Source organism: Lontra canadensis, unplaced genomic scaffold (assembly GCF_010015895.1).
Source record: "Lontra canadensis isolate GAN:19392208 unplaced genomic scaffold, GSC_riverotter_1.0 scaffold48, whole genome shotgun sequence".
In the NCBI taxonomy this organism is placed as follows: domain Eukaryota; kingdom Metazoa; phylum Chordata; class Mammalia; order Carnivora; family Mustelidae; genus Lontra; species Lontra canadensis.
Window position 1 is genome coordinate 7,711,861 of NW_022631042.1, and position 20,846 is coordinate 7,732,706.

At 38.1% G+C, this 20,846-nt stretch overlaps 1 protein-coding gene and 1 pseudogene across 7 annotated transcripts in view; both read left to right on the top strand.

Moving 5' to 3' along the window:
* The window catches only part of MAGI2 (membrane associated guanylate kinase, WW and PDZ domain containing 2), a 1,351,061-nt gene that overhangs the window by 996,115 nt on the left and 334,100 nt on the right, over positions 1-20,846 (top strand). The gene's annotated exons all lie outside the window — the stretch shown is intronic.
* LOC116876832 lies at positions 1,477-1,969 on the top strand (annotated as a pseudogene).

The following is a 20,846-nucleotide window of genomic DNA, read 5'->3' on the forward strand; positions in this document are numbered from 1 at the left end:
ATGTCTCCCCGCTCCTTGAGAAAGATATCTCTGGGTAGTGGAAGATTTACATCTCAGAGGCAGAGAAAGAATTTACAATTGCAAGTTTTTAAAGCAAATACCCTGAGAAATGGGAGGTCAGGAGCCCCACAGAAAGAAAACTGTAGTCAAGTGTAGTCAAGCTGAATTGAATGTTAAGGCCATCTTGGTCTCGATAATATTACAAAAGTTCCACATAATCAAACAAGAGATGGTAAAGTGATAGCTAACAAGGGATTTTCTAGGAGAGCAATGTTAGTTAATATCGAAAGTGAAGGCAAGTTCAGATGTGCTATTTTAATCAGCAGCCTCCAGAGCCAGACATGAAATCAGCAGTAGTGGATCACCAAGTCATTCCAAGTGTTCTCCCCAACCCCTCAGTAACTTGGTAAACTGAGTCAACGCTCTTGTTTCAGTCTCTGACTTATCTTTGATCATGGATTACTTGATTCAATTTGACATTCCTTTCAAGAATCTTCTATCTTATTACAGCATGTAGATAGCCAATTTCTATTCTTGGCTTTTTCTCAAACAGCACAACACACTCACACATACAGTTCTGCTTCATGGAGGATTGATATGTAGTAAAAACCTAACATTCTGTAGAGAGTGTTTAATTTTTAGTTTATCATGCTATCCATTATTGTTATCAGAGGTGAATATAATATCCCCAGTCCTCTGTAAATTACAATTAAAAAGGATAGTAAAATCTAATGTGTTGCTCTCTTCTTACTTGGAAACTAATCCGGAACTGGATAGAACCCCTTCCTGCTGTGGAGATAGAAGTGTGATCATTGTCAGTCTTTAATTAGAAGTGAAGTCATGTGATAGGTAAGGCTGGAGTCCCTGTCTTATTTTTCATAGCCTTGGAAGTTAGTAAATGTTCAAAAAAAAAAAAAAATGTTAGTCTTGTTCCAGTGTCTGAGTCCTAACCAAGGTTTTTGTGAGTTTCTGGATAATTATATTCTTAAGATCATGTCTCCGCTCTGAGTTCCTGCCCACCATACTCTTGATCTCACTCACATTTCCCTTTTTGTTTTAAGATTTTATTTATTTATTTCACACACACACACACACACACACAGAGTGAGAGAGAAAGAGAGAGAGCACGAGCAGGGGGAGTGGCAGGCTGAGGGAGAGGGAGAAGCAGGCTCCCCAGTGACCAGAGAGCCCGACCTGGGGCTCTATCCCAGGACCCTGGGATCATGACCTGAGCCAAAGGCAGACTCTTAATTGACTGAGTCACCAAGGAACCCTCACCTTTCACTTTCTGTAGCTGTTCTCTCCAGGCCAACTTAGATGTGGAGCTCAACGCTGCTTCCTTGGTCTTTTTAGAAATCTCTCACATAAGGCATTACCGGGTTAATAGAGTTTACTGATGATTTGAGCAGTGTGTGTGTGTGTGTGTGTGCGGGTGTGAAGAAATTTGAAATACAACACTAAACGTTTTTTGGTCTCATGGCTGTGCAGCAATTTTTGAAGCTCGGGTGTATGTGCCGTGGTGTAAGTAGACCCTGTACTCTGTGCACCTGCCATGTACACTCACAGATTTCTTCCACACAGGTGAGTGGCGGCCCTCTGATGGAGCTGTGCAGGTTACAGCAACTCAGAATGGCACCCGCATGACAGCGGCTCGCCAGTATTATGGCTGTGCCGCCCGGACTGATCTTGTGAACCGTGACAACTCCCCAAAGGTCCTGTGTCTTGGACCAGGCTGCAGATTCCCTAAGCACTGCGGGCCGGTTCTATAGCAAGACAACTAAAGGATCCAACGGTTGTGAAGTCATGTGCTGTGGCTGTGGGTAGGAGACACCTCGAGTCACCCGTGTGGCCCGGTGTGAGCACACATTCCCCTGGGGCTGTGAGGTGCAAGGCAAAGTATGCAGAAACACTGTGCACATCCATACTTGGCAAGGCCCCCGCGAAGGCAGAGCGGCTGGACCAGACCTGACCCTATACATAGCTCGCTCATGCTTCTACTCCAGACCTCCTGAATCAATAGCACAAGCTCTTTGCATGCACACTTTCCTTTGCCCTCCACTCTGGGCTGCTACAGCTTCTATTTAAGGACTTGGGCAGTAATCCAGAAGGACTCTGGTGTCCTGACTTTTTCCGTAGCCCTGGGAAGGAGTTGACAAAGGTTCTAAGAAACTGATTGGGGCCCTGACTTTCCCAGCTGGAGGTTAGCAGGGAAAGTGGAGTAGGTCGGGGTCTTCAGAAGGACATAAACTGCTTTAAAGCACATGGTCAAGGCTTATTTCTCCTTTCCTTTGGAGAAAAAAAAATTTTTTACAATTACTTAGGCTCCTTGGCATCAGTATGTTTTCATAGGTTCAATTATCTTCTGCTGCTTCTTTCCCTTCCTTAAGTTTATCTTCATTCCTCATGCAGAGCAGTTTAGCTTTCCTTTTTTTTTTTTCCATGATTTTCTTTAAAAAGCGGTAAAACTCATAGGGACTTGCTTTTTATAATGAATAAATCTATTCCAGTATTTTTCTTTGTATAAACATCCTCATAAAAACAGTCTGTTGCCAAAAAAAAAAAAAAAAAAAAAAAAAAAAAAAAAGGCTGTTGCCAGCTTTAAAATAACCATCTCCGTCTCTCTGCATCATTTTATATCCTAGGGTTATTGTGTTCTGGGATGTCATGCTCAACATGTTCCAAGGTCACATCAAATTAATTGTACCTGAAAGTTGAATTCCTAACTAGGAAGCTAGGAGAAATATGTGTTATTTATTTGGGGTATCCCTTTGCACAATACTGCACTAATCAAGAAATATAACTAATAGAACTCTCTTTCTTAGGGCCAAGAACAAAGGTTTAACACCCTGTTCTTTTTTGGATTCTACATTCAATGATCCTTTCTAACATTATATCAACCTTTGTACTTCTACATACTTTCATAATATTTTAGATATCTCTCATTCATTCATTCATTTATACCAGAGACCATTTATTTAGTATCAAGAGATAATGGAGCTCAAGTGGAATATATATCAAGGAAACAAGGAAAAAAAAAAGTAAAATTTCATATGGTGAAAAATAAAACAAAGTAGGGTATTGGATAGAGTAAAGGGAAGGTGGTAGCTGTTTTAGACAGCATGGTCAGGCCCTCTGACCTGTGGTATTTGAGGAGACATGAATGATGAGGAGTTGATTATAAAAGTTTCAAAGGAAGAATATTCCAGGTGAAGGAAAGGGCAGAGATAAAAGCCCTAACATGGAATCTGGTTTGACACATCCAGAGAAGAACAGGGAAAATAACGATGGCAACAACAAAACCAACGAAAACTAGTGTGGCGGGCAAAAGAGAACAGGGCAGAGAATGCTGGGACATGATATTGGAGAGGTCAGCAGGAATGGAATGCCTTGTAGGCTCTGGTATGGAGTTTGGCTTTTTTGCTAAATCACATTGGAGGGTTTTGTGGGGGTTTTTTTTGTTTGTTTTTATGGAGTATGATTTTATCTGGCTTGTTCTTTCCTTAATCACTTTGCTATGTGGAGATTATATTTTATCTTGATTATTTTTAAACTTACCTTAAGAAGTCATTTTAAAACTATTGGTACACTCTCTCCAAATTTCCTAATTCATTCCATTCATGTTTCTTGACTACCTACTATGTTTCTGGCACTGGACTAGACCCAGCAATTCAACAGTGATAAGGAGGCTATTCCAACACTCAAGAGTGTTCTCTTTCCTTGTGGAAAAATGTTTTGCTCTATTTTCTGTAGACAGTATTGTCCATGATCTCTGCATTCTTATTACAATCAATATGACTTTCCACGAACTTTTTTGTGGATCTTGGGTATTGATTTTTAGTCCCATTTTAGTATGGTAAATGGATACCATCTTATACAAAACAAATGATTAAGAATGTAATTGCCAGACAGAGAAAGAAAACACTATATAATATCACTTCTATGAGGAATCTAAAATGAAATTAAACAAGCTCATAGATACAGAGAACAGACTAATGGTTTTCAGAGGCAGGGACTGGGAGGTGGGCAAAATGGCTGAAAGAGTCAAAAGGTACAAAGTTCCAGTTATAAAATAAAGGTCATGAGGATATAATGTACAGCATGGTGACTATGGTTAATGATACTGCTTTGCACATTTGAAAGTTTGCAAAGAGAATAGATCTTACAAATTTTCATCACAAGAAAAAAATTACCATGATGTATAGTGAAGGATTATTAACTGGACTTGTGCTGGTCATTTCACATATACACAAGTATCAATTAGGTTGCACATCTGAAACTAATATAATGTCAATTATACCTCAATAAAAAAGTCTCCAGTTAAAAAAAAGAAGAATGTATTTGCACTTTCATCATTCTTGATATTTTTCTCAATGTCATGATAAGTCTTCCAAGTTCTTTTTATTAGGAAAACTGCATTCATAGTAGAAAATTAAAAAATAATAGCACCTGTGTAGAACTTGTTCTCTTTAGTATGGTATTCCAAGTTAATCTGAGGTTGAAGATGTATTAAGTAACTAGCAAAGTATCTATAATGCTAGATCCCAGAGTTTCTGTGTCAGGTCATTTCTGTCCCCTCCCCATACTGAACTGCAAAGGGGCAGACAGTTCAATTGCCACACAGACTGAGTCAAAGCCTGATTATTTGTAGATGTTTTTGACCTTGAAGAGCTGGGTGAAGAAGATGAGGGGATTCTTTGAACAGAACACTGGGAAAGAAGCCAAAAGCTGAAGACAATACCAATTTTCTGTTGAGGTTGAATCTTAGTAGGCATGGAGCTGGGAGGCTTTCTCTTGTCTCCTCTCTTCCCTTCTCTTCTCAGTGGACTTTAAACTTTTAAGGATTTTTCTTACTCTGTTTATCTCATAATCTCTTATTCCTTTTATTTTATCTGTACCCCCCCATTTTCTCTTCTGTTTTCCCCATAGTACAAGAGATATTTGCATTAAACAAGAGCAACTAAAGGACCCTGTCTGTGAAAATCTGTTTTGAAGTTGGAGGAAAAGGCAAGACACCTTTCTGAACTTTCCTTCCCCTTGGGGCAAGAATGCTGCTTAATAAATTATCCTCCTCTTTCAAAAGATCTAGCATTTTGACTATTAAAGATTTGGAAACAATGGTATAGTGTATCTTACAGATCCAGGTTTATTGTAGACCAAGTGCTGGGTAATGAAAATACCTTAGACCTTCCCTCACCTTTGTAAAAAATACTGGTTTTTGATGATAAAATTAACCAAAGTATAGCTATAAAAAATCTTTCAGAGTTCATAAGGAATATGTGCTCTTTTCATCCCTACAACAATATATGTATATATGAATTGAGCAAAGCCTAGATGCTAGAAATACAAAGCTCATCGAGATATGAAGATACAAAAATCAATGAACTATGTGGTCCCCACAGTCCCCACTATCTAATAGTGGAGAAAGATGAGAAAAATCAACTATTATATTACAAATGATAAAGGCTGTAACATTTGAGCCTGGGTTATAGAAGTCTATTCATGGCTACCTGCTAAGAATGATGGTCAGGGGACACTTTTAAGCAGGAACTTATCTGAGTCATAGAAGACAGAATTTAGCCAGGAAAAGGAAGTAAGAAGCAGGCTCCAGACAAAGGAAACAGCATATGTAAAAACCAAGAGTCAAGGGACTGTTGTAGAGCCTGAGCATGAAGAAAAGTCTGAGTGCAAAAGGTTTATGTGGGAAAGGAGATCTACTTGGAGAGATGAGATCATGGCAGATCATAACCGACCTAGTATGCCATGCTGACTAGAAAGCAAAGGGAATGAATGGGACCAAAGAAGTTCTAGATGGGGAAATGAATGAACGAATCTGCATTTGTTGAATGTGTACTATGGTAGTAGGAAATAGGGTGGATTGGAAGGGATAAGGAAGAGGCAAAGAGACCAATTGGGAAACAACTGCAAAATTCCAGGTAAGAAACGAGATTTTATTGTTGCTAAAAGGAATGGAGGGGTGAGGAATTCTATGTGAGAAGATTAAGGAGTGGAATAAAGGACTTATTGAATAATCAGAAGGAAGAGGAAGAAATTCATGTTGGGTCTCATTCTAGTTTGGGCATGGGATAGCTGCAACACTGATCACTAAGACAGAACAAGTCAGTGGGAAACCTGTTGGGGTGTAAAGACTGTGATACGGTTTCAGCCATGCTGAAATTTAGGCAACAGGTGCTGGTGTAAGGCCAAAAAGTCAATGAAAACAACAATTAGCATGGTTCTCAGAAGCATATACATAGTCTGAAAAGTATAGTGACTCATGAAAGCTTCACTCTTTCCTTCTATAGAAAGACATTTTTATTTAAAAAAATCATTTATGTTTACCACTACTCCCCCAGTTTACTCTATCCTCTGAAGAAATATCACACTTACAGACATTATATCCTCATGTTCCACAAACACTTTATTATGAATTTGTCGGGGTATATACTTGCAAATATTTTATTTCACTCTGTTTTATCCCTTAGGCAATGTCATGCACATATTCCAGCAAACAGTGTCGTGAAGCAGGAACAGAATAGCAATGTCTTGCCAGTTACTAGATCTGTAGGTTTCTCTCACTTGTGTCCTTTCTTCATTCTGCCCATCATCACTGTCCCCAAGTAGGATCCTAATCATCTCCTGCCTGGAATACATTCATCAGAGTTCTTAAGTACAGACACAGAAACTGATTCTGCTTTTATGCAGAAAATGAATTTTTTTTTAAAGGCTTTGGGAAGCTTACAAAATCATGCGGAAGGTAGGGAAGTGGCAGGGGGTTGGGGGAGTGGGGAAGCAGGCTTGGAAAAGAAGAAAAAACAAAGGAAATTTTCCTAGCCAGAATCTCAACCAGGGTCATCAAGGACAGGCCAAGAAAGACACTGCTCTGTCTGGTGAAGCTGCCGTGGCCGCCCCCAGAACCGGCTGTAGCAGTCTCTTCTGTCACTAGAATAAATTCTTCACTGTTGCTGCTTCTTTGCATCACGAACTCCAGATTCAAAATTTCAGGTGGTTGTGTTGTATTGTCCAAATCTGGATTAAAATAAATAGGTCCATATCCTAGTTTTCAAGTTTCTAGAGAAATCAAGTGTCTGGGCTTTTCCTCTTCTGTAGTTGGACATAGCACCCCACTCCCATTGCTATGGAGAAAAATACAAGAAAATATAGGAAATAAAATATAGGAAAGAGGGCTTGAATCAGGGCAGCCACAGAAATGCAGGTGTCCCCTTGAATAACCAGCTCATTACCTCCTTGTTCTAATCATTCTTCTATTTTATTGTAAGCACTGTTGTGGGTATGTGCTTTATATGAATGGTACAAATATCAAGAATGCAAGTACCTACTTAAAGTTTTCTCCAAATATATCCCCTCCCCACCACCTTTTTGGACACGACAATGGTTTCTAATTACTTAAGACTCTTCAACCCAGTATTCACAAACATTGCATCAGGCTCCATCTGTAGAGAATGCTCCTCTTGATCTTGAGGTTCATGAGTTTGAACCCCACACTGGAGGTAGAGTTTACCTTTTTTTTTTTTTAAAGATTTTATTTATTTATTTAACAGAGATCACAAGTAGGCAGAGAGGCAGGTAGAGAGAGAGAGAGAGGGAAGCAGGCTCCCCGCTGAGCAGAGAACCCGATGTGGGGCTCGATCCCAGGACCCTGAGATCATGACCTGAGCCGAAGGCAGAGGCTTTAACCCACTGAGCCACCCAGGTGCCCTAGAGTTTACTTTTTAAAAAAATCCATCAATTGATCTACATTACATACACAGCCTTTCCATTTATTATTTTCTAACATAAATTTCCTCCTCCAAATAGATAATTATATTACAATGTACATACATTACCATGTTCATTCCCTGCAAAACTACACCTTCCCCGCCTACTTCTCCCTAACCCATGCCTGAACTTTCCCAAGTATTACCCTACTCCCATTCTTGGCTTCCTTCATGATTCTACTTGAAAATCAATGAAATCCTGAAGCGATTGAAAATTAGAGATAGACTTACTGTGAAATCATATAACGTTTATGTATTCTAAATCACCCCTGCACCTTCATTCCTAAATACTCTTTAGGGATCTGTTTCCATTTTTACATTAGATGTTCTTACCTCTTGGAGTAGACTATAAATTATTCAAAGGTGAAGATCTTATCTGTTTGTGTATCCCCTCTAGCGTGTCTACCATGTTAAGTACAGAGTCTTCTCTGTATCTCTGCAGAAGAGCTGGACAGACATTTGACCAGTTTTAGCTCTCACCACTCACTTTCAACGAATTTATGATTTTGGACCCCATTCTCTGAAACTTAATTTGTTTCATTCTCTTCCACAGTCTCTAACTCGAGGTAAATGCTATTCATTATCTCACAAATGTACAAACTTCCTATCACAGTAAGAACCAGGCAGGGACAATGGGGCACAAATTCACTATCATTATTAGAAATTACCTGACGCTAAGGCCCAGATGTTGCTAGTAGTGTCATCCTCATAGAGAAAAGATGACATTACTGTAAATTGAAAGAGTAAATTTCTGTGCCACACCATATAATCTTTTCATGCTTTATAAAGTTAAAACAGAAGAAATGAGACTCGTTTAAGAATCTGATTATTTTGTCATCGTCACAGAATGACATATTAATTGGGTAGTAAATTTGCAAAGTGCCCTTATGAATGCAAACAAAATATGTCTTTTATAAATTAAGTAAAAAACAGATGCCTATTTCTCACACAAAGTTCCTTTCTGATGCTGTCAGAGCCGTACTTTTTGAGAAAGTGAGTTTTGGCAGATGGCATTATAATTCAAATAAAATGAAATAGACTTCCAAGTACATCCATATTTTCTTGTCATATGAGGGCCAGAAGAATTTTTAGTTTCTAATGTTTCTGAGTGTCCTCATAAATATAACCTGTGTTATTACATAAATACTGATGATTACATTATGACTCTAATGTTAGCTGGGGTGCTGTATGATGATGTCTTTCTGTACAACCAAAGCAGATTTTCACTACATCTATTGCAGACCAAGGAAATGCAATACCGAAAGATTTAAAAACACTGAATTTAGACTCTTCCTGAAGAACAGTGTGGAAATTATTTTAGAGTTCTGTGCATCATAAAGGGGGATGCACAGTTGGCCAGATCCTTCTTTGCTTGTGGCTCTCTCCATTTTCTTACCAATATTTAGGACACTGGGAATTCTTTTTTTTTTTTTTTAACATTTTATTTATTTATTTGACAGAGATCACAAGTAGGCAGAGAGGCAGGCATGGGTGCAAGGGGGAACAGGCTCCCCGCTGAGCAGAGAGCCTGATGGGGGGCTCAATCCCAGGACCCTGAGATCACGACGTGAGCTGAAGGCAGAGACCCACCCCACTGAGCCACCCAGGCGCCCCAGGACACTGGGAATTCTAAGAGAGACCGTCAATAAAGGAACCCTCTCTTCAAAGGGATTCCAGCTCGGCCACTTCTCACCCTCACCAAAAAGAATTTCATTGGGCAAATAAATTAACCGCCTAGTGCAGTAAAAGAATATCCCCCCATTCCCACATAAAGTTGCCATGAAGATCAAATGAGAGGATTCATGTAAAGCACTCAGCACAGTGCCTGATACATATCAATCAGTTACAGCTTATTTTAATACTTCTATGGTGCTAAAAAACTAAGGTGAGATGGGAAAGGGCATAATTTTGCCCATGGAAAATGTAAAAGATAACATCCTGGAGAGGTTGGGATAGGAACATAAATAGCATTTATCAAGATTAAATGCCATTTTTTTTTCAATGTAGAGTAAACTCCCCTCAGTAAGTAGAGGTAAATTGCCAGGTAAATGTTGACTCCTATTTTATGACAAAGCTCTAGGGAAACTCTCTGTGAAGCATCTACTATCCACCCCAGTCCCTCCTATAAATGGTCATTCTTTCATTTGAACACCTGTACATCCTTCTACCATAACATTCCCCAATTTATAGAATTTCTCCTACTTACCTATTTCCCTGTAACTATACAGGCACACCTCATTTTATTGTGCTCCACTTTATTGCACTTCAAAGATACTGAAGTTTCCCATTTTGGTTTTTGGTTTTTGGTTTTTAACAAATTGAAGATTTGTGTACCCTTGCGTTGAGCAAGTCTATTGGTGCCATTTTTCTTTTTCTTTTTTTTTTTAATATTTTTTTCTTTTTTTTAATTTATTTGACAGACAGAGATCACAAGTAGGCAGACAGGCAGGCAGAGAGAGAGGGAGGGGGAGAAGCAGGCTCCCTGCTGAGCAGAGAGCCTGATGCCGGGCTTGATCCCAGGACCCGGGGATAATGACCTGAGCCGAAGGCAAAGGCTTTAACCCACTGAGCCTCCCAGGCGCCCCAGTGCCATTTTTCAAACACACTTAGTGTTTCTGTGTCACATTTTGGTAATTCTCCCAGTATTTCAACTTTACCATTATTATTATTTATTACGGTGATCTGTGATCAGTGATTATGACTGGCATGATGGTTAGTATGTTATAGCACTTTTTAAATTAAGGTATGTACATTTTTTCAAACATAATGCTACTTCACATTTAATATACTACAGTAGAATATAGTCCAACTTTTTTATGCACTGGGAAACTAAAAAAATTCATTTCACTTGCTTTATTAAAGTATTCACTTTATTGCAATATTTGCTTTATGGTGTGGTCTAGAACAAAATCCACAATATCTCCAAAATATGCTTGTATACTGAACCCCTTCTGCAGAAAAATTTAATCTCTAATTCTTAGCACAGTATTAAATAAGCCTTGTGCAAATGAGTAATGAATCTTGCAATGGTCAAATGCAGAATAAAGAGTGAATAATATAAAATAAATGGCATTGATCCATATCTCTCTCCCCTACCGCAAATATAGAGCCCAATAGAAGAAATGGAAATGAGGCCAGTGGGATCTGAAAGTTTCTTTCATGCCTATGATTTTCAAAATAGTCTCATTTTTTGTATGTATTTTGCTGAAAACATGTGATATTGGGCAACTTCTCTTATAATAAATTCTATGTCTAATAAGAGTTTAAATGTATTGCCCCTAGGAAGAGTTTGAGAGAAATTTGAAATCTGTCTCAATAAAAGATCATGTTTAGGTCTCAAATATAGAAGAATAAATTTGAAAATGTACATGCGTTATTGTTTGCAAAATTAAACTAAGAAAATATAAAAATCTTGCACAGTATCATGTCATCCATATTATTGTAAAATATAAACAATGATAGTATTAGTCTCATTATTAAAAGTACATGATATCCGTAAAGGGAAAATAAAAAAAAAAAACTAAAAAACCAACATGACTAAAACTCTAATGCCTATTTTTCATATTCTTTACTAAAACATTTTCTTTAATCCCAACACCTGTGTTAGAGAAACGACAAGGTAGGAAGTTAGCTTTCTGGAACATGGCCAATATCAACTCTTTCTTCTCTCTTTCCACCCCAACCCAGCACATCCGGAAATATTTGAAATATGGGGCAAACACTCTCACCACAAGAATACCTCACTAAAAGTTGAATTAACATTTGTGAAAAAATAAAAAATAAAAAACACAACATATAAAACATAACATATTGAAAAATAAATAGCATAACATAGCATAACAACACCGTTAAGGTATTAATGTCATAGAAAGTCAAAATTTCTTGTGCTTCCCAACCTGAGGTTGTTCTTCAGATGCAGTTTTATGACCTTTTATCTTTCCCAGTGCCACAGTAGGCACAGGCTCATTTATTCCTTCAACAAATTCCTGCACTGAGCATTTAATATTAGATTTGGGGAATACAAAGATGAGTAAGATATGCTCCCTGTCCTCATAGTTTTTCACCGTGAAGGAGAAGAAGCAGATGGTGATGACGTAGTCCTCAGAACTCGGTAGTACGAAGTCTCTTTTCTCAGTAGTGTACTGGATTCTTCTTCTCTCTTTCTTTGTTGCTTCTTTTTCTTCGCTTCCCATGGAATCCTTCTCAGTCTGTCGTGTGGTATCTGGGCTTCCTGAGTTTTCCATCTCTCCCCTCACTGTGGAACAAGGAACTTCCTAAATCACAGCAGCTTTAGGACTATCTCATGTGTATTTCTATTAGTTTGCTGAGTATAGTATACTAATTTTCAACACCAATAAAGTAACTTGCAGGTTCTTTGTCACCTTTTATTTATTTGCCAGGTGGAAAAAATATCCTTTTTCTAACAGTAATTCTAAAACACAGACTTCTCTTTTATTTTCAAGTATTATCTCTGAGTGACAATAATTGATCTTTGAGCAGAAATAGATTTTTAATCACAAAATTTTATTGAAAGAAAAATGTCACCAGATCAAACAAAGAGAATGTCTTAATGAAAATATCACTATTATCTTAATTATAGTTGTTACTTCAAGGGCTGTATTTGTAGTCCTGATGTGATTTTCATTTGTGAATAAAGAAACTAATTTTTTTGAAGGGAAAAAAAACACTGAGATCTCTTTATGCAGAAATAAGTACCATCACTATTTCGATACAGTTTCTTGTTTTCTTTTTTAAAAAACCATCTCTGAGCACTTGAACTCTGATGCATTTTTTCAAGAAACTATTTTAAATGTGTTTGTACTTTGCTTTTTTTCCTAACAAAAAGCCAGAGCATAATATCTCTGGAAAAAGTCACTTATATGTATATCAAATAGAACATTATAATCAGACATAATTGTATTTGTCTTCAAAGTTTTCATTATGAACCCCAGTTGCCTCCCTTTCTACCAGAGTATCTTCTTTATAATTCAGGTCCCTTCTCCCATCACTCCAGCTCCACTGCTAAATGTCAGTCTTCTATTTCTGAAGCCTTCAAGGCAAGTTTGCGTGGGGAAAAAAGAATGAAAGGGATTCACCTACTTAATAATTTTCCGGTCCACATTTTCCACACCCACTTTCATCAGCTGTTTTCTGTATTTCAGATAATTTCAGGAAACCTCCTTCCAATAATGAGGCAAAACCACACCTGATTGTTACCTGCCCTAAACTCTAAGTATGGACTATGAGTTCCCTTGGCACCCATTATGCCATCAGGTGCTACTATGGCTGCTATTACAATTACCACTGACAGCCATGATGATGATGGTGATGGAGTAGCAACAGAGTAGTTGTAGTCATAGTAGCATCTAACGTTGATTGAGTGCTAAGCACGTCTGGTACTCTACATTTCTATTCCTTATAACATGGAGCAGGGTAAAAAAACTGACGCTTGTCCAAGAAAACCCAACGTTCAAATCAGCTTTGTCGGATGCAAACGCCTATACCATTTCTGTCAAATGTATCTATTTAAATACTCAGCTTCATTTTGACTTAATGTTATTACAGCAGGGTTGGTATTTGCAAACTACAACTCATATATAAGCAAACTTTATATACTGTAATTTTATATAACTAATCATTTGCTTTGGAGCCTTGGTTATTTTGGTGGAGGATAAGAAAATTTGAACCTGCCAACTTAGGGCCTTTTTCTGCCCTTTTTGTTTAAAATAGCCTTGTTGAGGTGGTGGGGGAGGGGAAGGCACTAACCTGCCAATATTAAAGCTCAAATTCTCTATCAGATTTTTTCCCCAACAGGTCTCTTCTCTGCTCTCATCTAAGATGGAACCATGTAGTAGATGAGCATGTATCCCTATGGTAATGCAGGAGGGTGTGGGGTCAGAAGCTGTTCTTGGTCTTTGCTGGTCTGTTGCAGAATGGCTTACATCTGCCCAAGTTACAGTTCTGGCCCTTGTCCAGAGTTGTGAGGACTCCATACCCTGAGTCCTGTCTCCAGGGCTTTCCACCTCCATGTCCTACTCCCATCCAAGGTGAATGGAAGTCAGACATCGATTCTTAACTCTTCCTCTTTAGATCCCCACTTAAGTAGGCCTAAATTTCCTAAAATAAACAAGTGCTTAAGTGAAGGGAAAGTCACCCATTGAGAAGCGTGAAAAAGAAAGGTATATTAATATGTAGACTATATGCCCTTTGTGTAGCAGAGGTGATTCTGGCAATGCTAGCCTTTCCTCAGAGAAGAATCTGAGACTACAAGTGAAAATGTCACCTAAGACCCTGACCCAACTATCATATCAATTAATACTTTAGTTAGTGATATTCTGTGTGCAAATTAATATTTCCAGTGCTTTTTACCTCAAAAGGCTGCTACAGATTAAAAATTATTGATTTCCTCTATGAGACCATTCGGCCCTCTAGAAGGGTCCGTGTGCTGTTTCTGCACAGTGTCCCTGCTGTTGAAAAGCTTGACTTTTTAAATGTCGAGTCTTACAAAGTTGTTGAATCCCACCTCATATCACACTGTCACTGCCTGTGTGATTTCCACACAGTCCAGTGTTACCACAGGTACGAATCACGGCTCCACTTGAGCCTTTCACATTTCCTGAAAGCCTGGCTTGTAAGTTAGACACGCCTGCAGGGCAGCCTAATTTGTGGGATTGACTGGCTTTTTCATGCCAGAGAACCCAGGCTCAGACCGACTCTGACAGCTTTATAAGAGTAATATTTTTCACTGAGGTGAAGCAGTTTCCAAGATTTTCCCTGTGTTTTAGGCATCGGGATAGCTTGCAGGCACATCAGGCATCATGTTTTCTATTCCAGGTCTTTTTCTGTAGATAACATTAGGAAACCCAACTCTCAGCTTTCTTTTTATGTTTCTGTTTCCTTCCACCATGATGCAAATCAGTAATGCAGTACCTGCTATTATTTCCAAATCCCCTATTTTAAAAATATTATATGATACCTCACTACCTTATTTTTTAAATGTTTTATTTATTTATTTGACAGAGATCACAATTAGGCAGAGAGGTAGGCAGAGAGAGGGGAAGGGAAGCAGGCTCCCTGCTGAGCAGAGAGCCCGATGTGGGGCTCGATCCCAGGACCCTGGGATCATGACCTGAGCTGAAGGCAGAGGCTTTAACCCACTGAGCCATCCCGGTGCCCTTATTTTTAAAATCTTATCAAAAAGGATTTTTTGTTTGATGAGGATGGGATTTCATTTCCCTATCCCTCTGTCTAATCCAGTCCTTCTGTCTAAGAACACTGCAGAGATGGGCCAGAGCTAAACAGGGGAATATTCATGGTCCATCACAGCGGCCAAATCATTGGGAAAAATGTCCTGCCCTCTTTTGTGCTAGGAACTTACGAATGACCTTTCATTCTGTTTTTATGTGGATTAGGAAACTCCGGATTTGCATTAAAATTGCCCCACTTCCCCCTTTTAACAAAACCCCATGTTTGAAGTGAACACTCATATATGAAGGCAGTGCCAGTACAGTCTCTGTTAATAGGCACTTGGTTGCTTTTTGATACTGGCTGGTATTATCATGACTTGAGATTAACTGTAACCTAACTGAAGGTATATTTGTAACATTAATACCATTCACCCACCTCAAATTTAAAGATGTTTATGTCAGGGCCCCTGGGTGGCTCGGTTAGTTAATATCTGACTCTTTGATCTCAGCTAAGGTCTTGATCTTATGGCATTGAGTTCAAGCCCCACATTGGGCTCCACACCAGGAATGGAGCCTCCTTAAAAAAAAAAAAAAATGATGTTTATGTCCTGTCAAGACACAGTTCCCTACACTGTATTGCCAAGATATGGTGGGGTAGAGATTGTGATTCCAATATCTCTACTTCGGGATCTAACTAAAATAATCTGGACAGGAAATTATTTTGGCCAATCCCCCACACATCTGGCTATATAAATATAATTTATTGTCTGTATGTGGACATTTCTGTCATTAAATTTTAATAGGCAGCAGTAGCGCCTTAGATTAATACCAGGTAGGGAATCAGAAATCTCATTGTTACAGTTACACTCTGAATATTCAACTTCCTCCTTTCATGGTATGGGAAAAGCAGTTCCCTGCCTTATTTCTCAACTCTCAGCACCTTTGACACTCAGTGGTCTCTCTGTGACAGGTACTGCTGAGAAGTATATTTTTCCACCTAGAACAAGTATAAAACAGAGCACTGTGAACTTGGTCAGACTGCCTATTCTGTTAATGTTGAAAACCATCCCACACCACAAACGGAAAATATGGAAGCTATCCTCTTGTCCTTCCTCTTCCCAGAAAATATTGACAATTAGTATTTTTATTGATTTTTCTCTTTCAGTGTCCTTTTCAAAAATGTATATGAACTACTACTTTGTTCTGGCAGAAAAATCGCAAAGCTCAGTAGACCAGATAAAGTGAGACTCTATGACAACCCCACATCACCCCGATTTGACAAATACCCAGCTTGCTTATCTGTAAAGCAGGCAAGTCCCTTAGGATCCATGAGTGTCATAGCAAGAGGAAAATGTTGCTACTATCTAATGGCATGTAGAACTGTCACAGTGCTTCCTTGCACCCAGGATTGGTAGAAGGGGCCTCAGACAGCACCATCACAGAGAGCTCGCTCATCCTTCTGACGTTAGTTTAGCAACCCCAGATCTGGGCTCAGTCTGATCCGTTTCACTGGTCTAAGTGGCATTTTCATTAAACATGAGCTCTGAGGCTGCATACTAAGTAGAAAATGAAATTAGGGCATATTCCTAAGTAGAATTCAGCTCATCTAATACAATAAACATAAGTAAATTTTAAATTTCATTTTTCCAACTCTTTAACTATATTGATGTTCAATATTTAGTTGTCCCCAGAGATTTTAAATAGTAGAACTTCCTTGTATATATCAAATTTATTCAATTTAAAAAGACTGTTCCACTAGAAAAATGACATCTGTTTTGTGAATTCACCCCAAAATACCCAATTGACTAGAGCGGTGCTGACTTACTGCATTAGGATTATTTAAATCAATCGTAATGAATTATATCCAAGAAATGTAACAACCTGTGATTCCAAGCTCTTCAAAAATTACCTGAGGATTTAGGTAGAATAAGATATACATGTATTTCTCTTAGTTGCACATATTATAAAATATAATGAATTAATAATTAGTGAAAGTATTTAAAGGCTGGCTCTGCCTGGTACCATCAGTTCCATGGATACTAAGACTCCGTCCTGCACTCTTATACCCTAGCCTGCTGCTTCCCTCTAAGTAGATGAGCAATAAATATTTCGTGAATGAAAAGAGGGGCTCAGAATGTTACATGATGAGAGTTACATTAGAGAATGCCATCAGTGACTAATTGCAAATTTCACTTAGACTAATACATCCAAATCTCATGAAGAACACTTTGAAGCACAAAACCATAGAATATCCTATTGAAAGCCAGTCGTTTCAGGGGCATAAAAAGAAAACAGCAATCACAACCACCACTCAAATTTAAAAAACAAAAACCATGGTAAAATGTGGCCATTTACCTTAGCTATTTTTTTTCTAAATCTTTAAAATCTTCAGTGATAAGGGACAGTGGAGAATTAAAGCAAATTTTTTATTTTTTTTTCCTTTCTCATAACCTGTCTTCTTCTATGACTCCCTGGAAAATGGTGGCTAAATAATTCTTAAAGCCCCCATTATTTATCAGTGTTCACTCTGAGTCAACAATTAAAATGTAGAGACTATTCTAGCATGAGAGAGCCTGGTACAAGTTGTTTAGCTCCCAGACCTCGCACCTGTCTGCACTCCCCATTTGGAGATGAGCAACCCATACAGCAGACTGATCTTCCTGTCGGGGAAAATATGACCAGTAAGGAGGAAGAAATCTCTCTCTCTCCAGCCTCCTACTGTGGGCCTGACCTCTTCCCTAAGCTTTTCCTCTTCTTAGCCTCATCAGCCGAGATTCATCTCTAAATAAGACCTTGCATCCTGAAGCCAAAATGCCATTCCTGGCCCCACAAAGGTGGCAAAACTCTGATAGAGCCTCACTGAAGAAACAACCTGCTTTGACCTACCTGGCTTTTGTAACTTGCCTACCGCGATAACTTTACACCTTAACGTTTCACTGAAAGCCAAATGCCCAGTGTCTGCAGTAGATCTGAGATTATGATGATGACCTAGAAGGGCAGATTCTCATAATGAATGGAATCCACTCTGCAGCCTTCACAACGCCCAAAGAACCTATGGGCTCTCCTAAGGTCACTGTCAGTTTAAGAACAGTTATCCGTGGGGGAGAATTGCACCAAACCTGTTCTTTCTAGAGGCCTCTGCCTCCCCTCTGAATTAGTAAATTCTAGTCTGACCTTAGGTCTAAATCACTACAATTAGTGTTTGCCCCACCCCATACTCTTGAAACTTTGTTATTGCAGCTTTTTCTTTCAAAAGGAACCTAGACTCCAGACTCACAGGCGTAACAACTAATGAAAATTAACACCAGGCTTCCCAGTCTCTATGAGGAAAGCATACCAAAATTGTGCAGTGTTATAAATATAGTTATTCTCCTTTTGAACCTCAATGATATTCTCTCAATGCTTTTATCTTCTGGGGTTTTGTATAATGAAAACTTGATCCCCAAATCTGTAATTCTATAATTTCTCTAGTACTTGCCCCCTCCTTTTTTTTTTTTAAACCCTGCATGGTTAGCAATTTCACATACAGTTTGGTCCATTTGCTTTGTTTGTATTCAATTTCAGGTTATTTTTTTCATCTTGTTTTATTTAGTTTTTGTTGGGTTTTTTTCTTTTCAAATAAATGTATGTCAATACATGGTTTATAAAGAAGCCTTCTTCCCTTTCCTAACCCTTGACTCTACTGTACTACTCCTTTAATTAAACAGTTTCTTTAGTTTCTGGCTCTATTTCTTATGTATTTTTTTTTAAATAAGCATAGGAATGTTTTTGTTTAGTAAAGTATCACACAGATCACTATAGCAGACCCTAGAGATTTTTCTTACAGGTTTCGCAGCTCTGCAATGGTGCACCCTCTGTGTAGACTGTGTTTGGGGGTTTTTTAAAACTTGTTCTGACTGGATATTAAGCTTGCTTCCATAGTTTGCTAGTAAAATAATACTGCAGTGAATAGCTTTGTACATTTGTGGGGATTTTTTGTGGTTAAAATGGAAACTTTAGAGAAATTTTTTAGAGGAAGGATTGTTGGATCAAAAGATAACGTGTCTGGGGCGCCTGGGTGGCTCAGTGGGTTAAGCCGCTGCCTTCAGCTCAGGTCATGATCTCAGGGTCCTGGGATCGAGTCCCGCATCGGGCTCTCTGCTCAGCAGGGAGCCTGCTTCCCTCTCTCTCTCTCTCTCTCTCTCTCTGCCTGCCTCTCCATCTACTTGTGATCTCTCTCTGTCAAATAAATAAATAAAATCTTTAAAAAAAAAAAAAAAAAAAAAGATAACGTGTCTATTTTATGCCAAATTTCCCTCAAGAGAGGGTACACCGTATTGATCATCCACCAGCATGGTGGGAGGGGGCCAGTTCCTTAACAACCCTGCTTAAAGAGGGTGTCCTCAAGGTTTTTAATTTTTGCCAGTCTGGTAGGTAAGGAGTGGTGTAGCAATATAGTGTTGATTTGGAATTCTGTTGTGATAAGGGAATTGGTCATCTTTTCAGGTATAAAGGACATTTGTGAATACTTTTGTAAACCGTCTTTCCTGGCAGTTGTACACTTTTCTATCAAGTTTTTAGTCTTTTTTTTCCTTTTTTCCCTTCACTTTTTAAAACTTCTTTATGGGGATGCCTAGGTGGCTAAGTCAGCTAAGTGCCCAACTCTTGATTTCAACTCAGATCAGGATCTCAGATTCTTGAGATCCAGCCACAAGTTGGCCTCTGTGCTCAGCAGGCAGTCTACTTTTCTCTCTCTCTCCCCCTCTCCTCCAGCCCTTCCCCCTGCTTGTGCACTCACTCACTCTCTCTCTCTCTCAAAATAAATAAATAATAAGATAAATAATATAACATAAAAAATAAATAACATAAATTTTAAAATAAATACATTAAATAAATCTTTAAAAAATAGAAGTTCTTTTGGAAGGGCAACAGCTTTTTATCACTAATAATATGTTACAAATCTTTTTCTCTCAGTTTGTCATTAATCTTGTCACATTGACTTTGATGTTTTGGACTGTGCAGAAATTCTTTGTTGCTTTTATGTACTCAAATTCACCAAGTTTGAATCCTAGGAAAGCCTTTCCTCACACCCAATTTATAAAGGAATTTATACCTACTATTATCACATTGCTTCATTTGTTTCTTCCCCATTTGGAGTTTAGTATGGTACACTGACTAAAAATCTATCTATTTAAGTTTCTGCATCTTCATTGGGTCCAATCTTGATAAATTCTATTTTCCTAAGAAATTATCCATTTCATTTAGATCTTCAATTTTGTTGGCATAGGTTTGTGGAACATATTCTACAGTTTTTATGATTGTTTCCCTGTGTCCTTCCTTACTTTGTTCTATGTGACTTATCTTTTAATCCTAAATTAGTATGTTTATTTTGCTGATTTTTAAAATGAAGCAGCATTTTGGTTACTTTTACTATTTTTCAGTTATCTAACATGAATTTTTTCTTTTGTCTTTCTTTTTGTGTTTTTTTTTTCCTTGAAAAATTCCTTTGTTGTTCTTTTTCTAGCTTTTGAATTAGGAACTCACCTTCATTATTTTTATTCATATATATATGACATAAAATTTTCTCTGATCACTGTTTTCATTGTACCTGACAGATTTTGCTGCTTAGTGTTTTCATTCTCATTGCTTCTAGGAATTTGACAGTTTCAGTTTGCAGTTCCTTTTTGGCACAAATGTTGTTAATTTGTAGTTTCTAATTTCTAGATGAAAGTTCTTTTGATTATGATTTTATTATTACTGTCTAGATTTTATTGCATTATGGTCATTGATGATTGCATTAATTTCCACTTTATGGAACTTATTAAGACTTTTTATAATGTAATATGTAGATAATTTTGGAAAATGTTCTGTGAGTACTTGAAAAGAATACATATTCCCTATGATG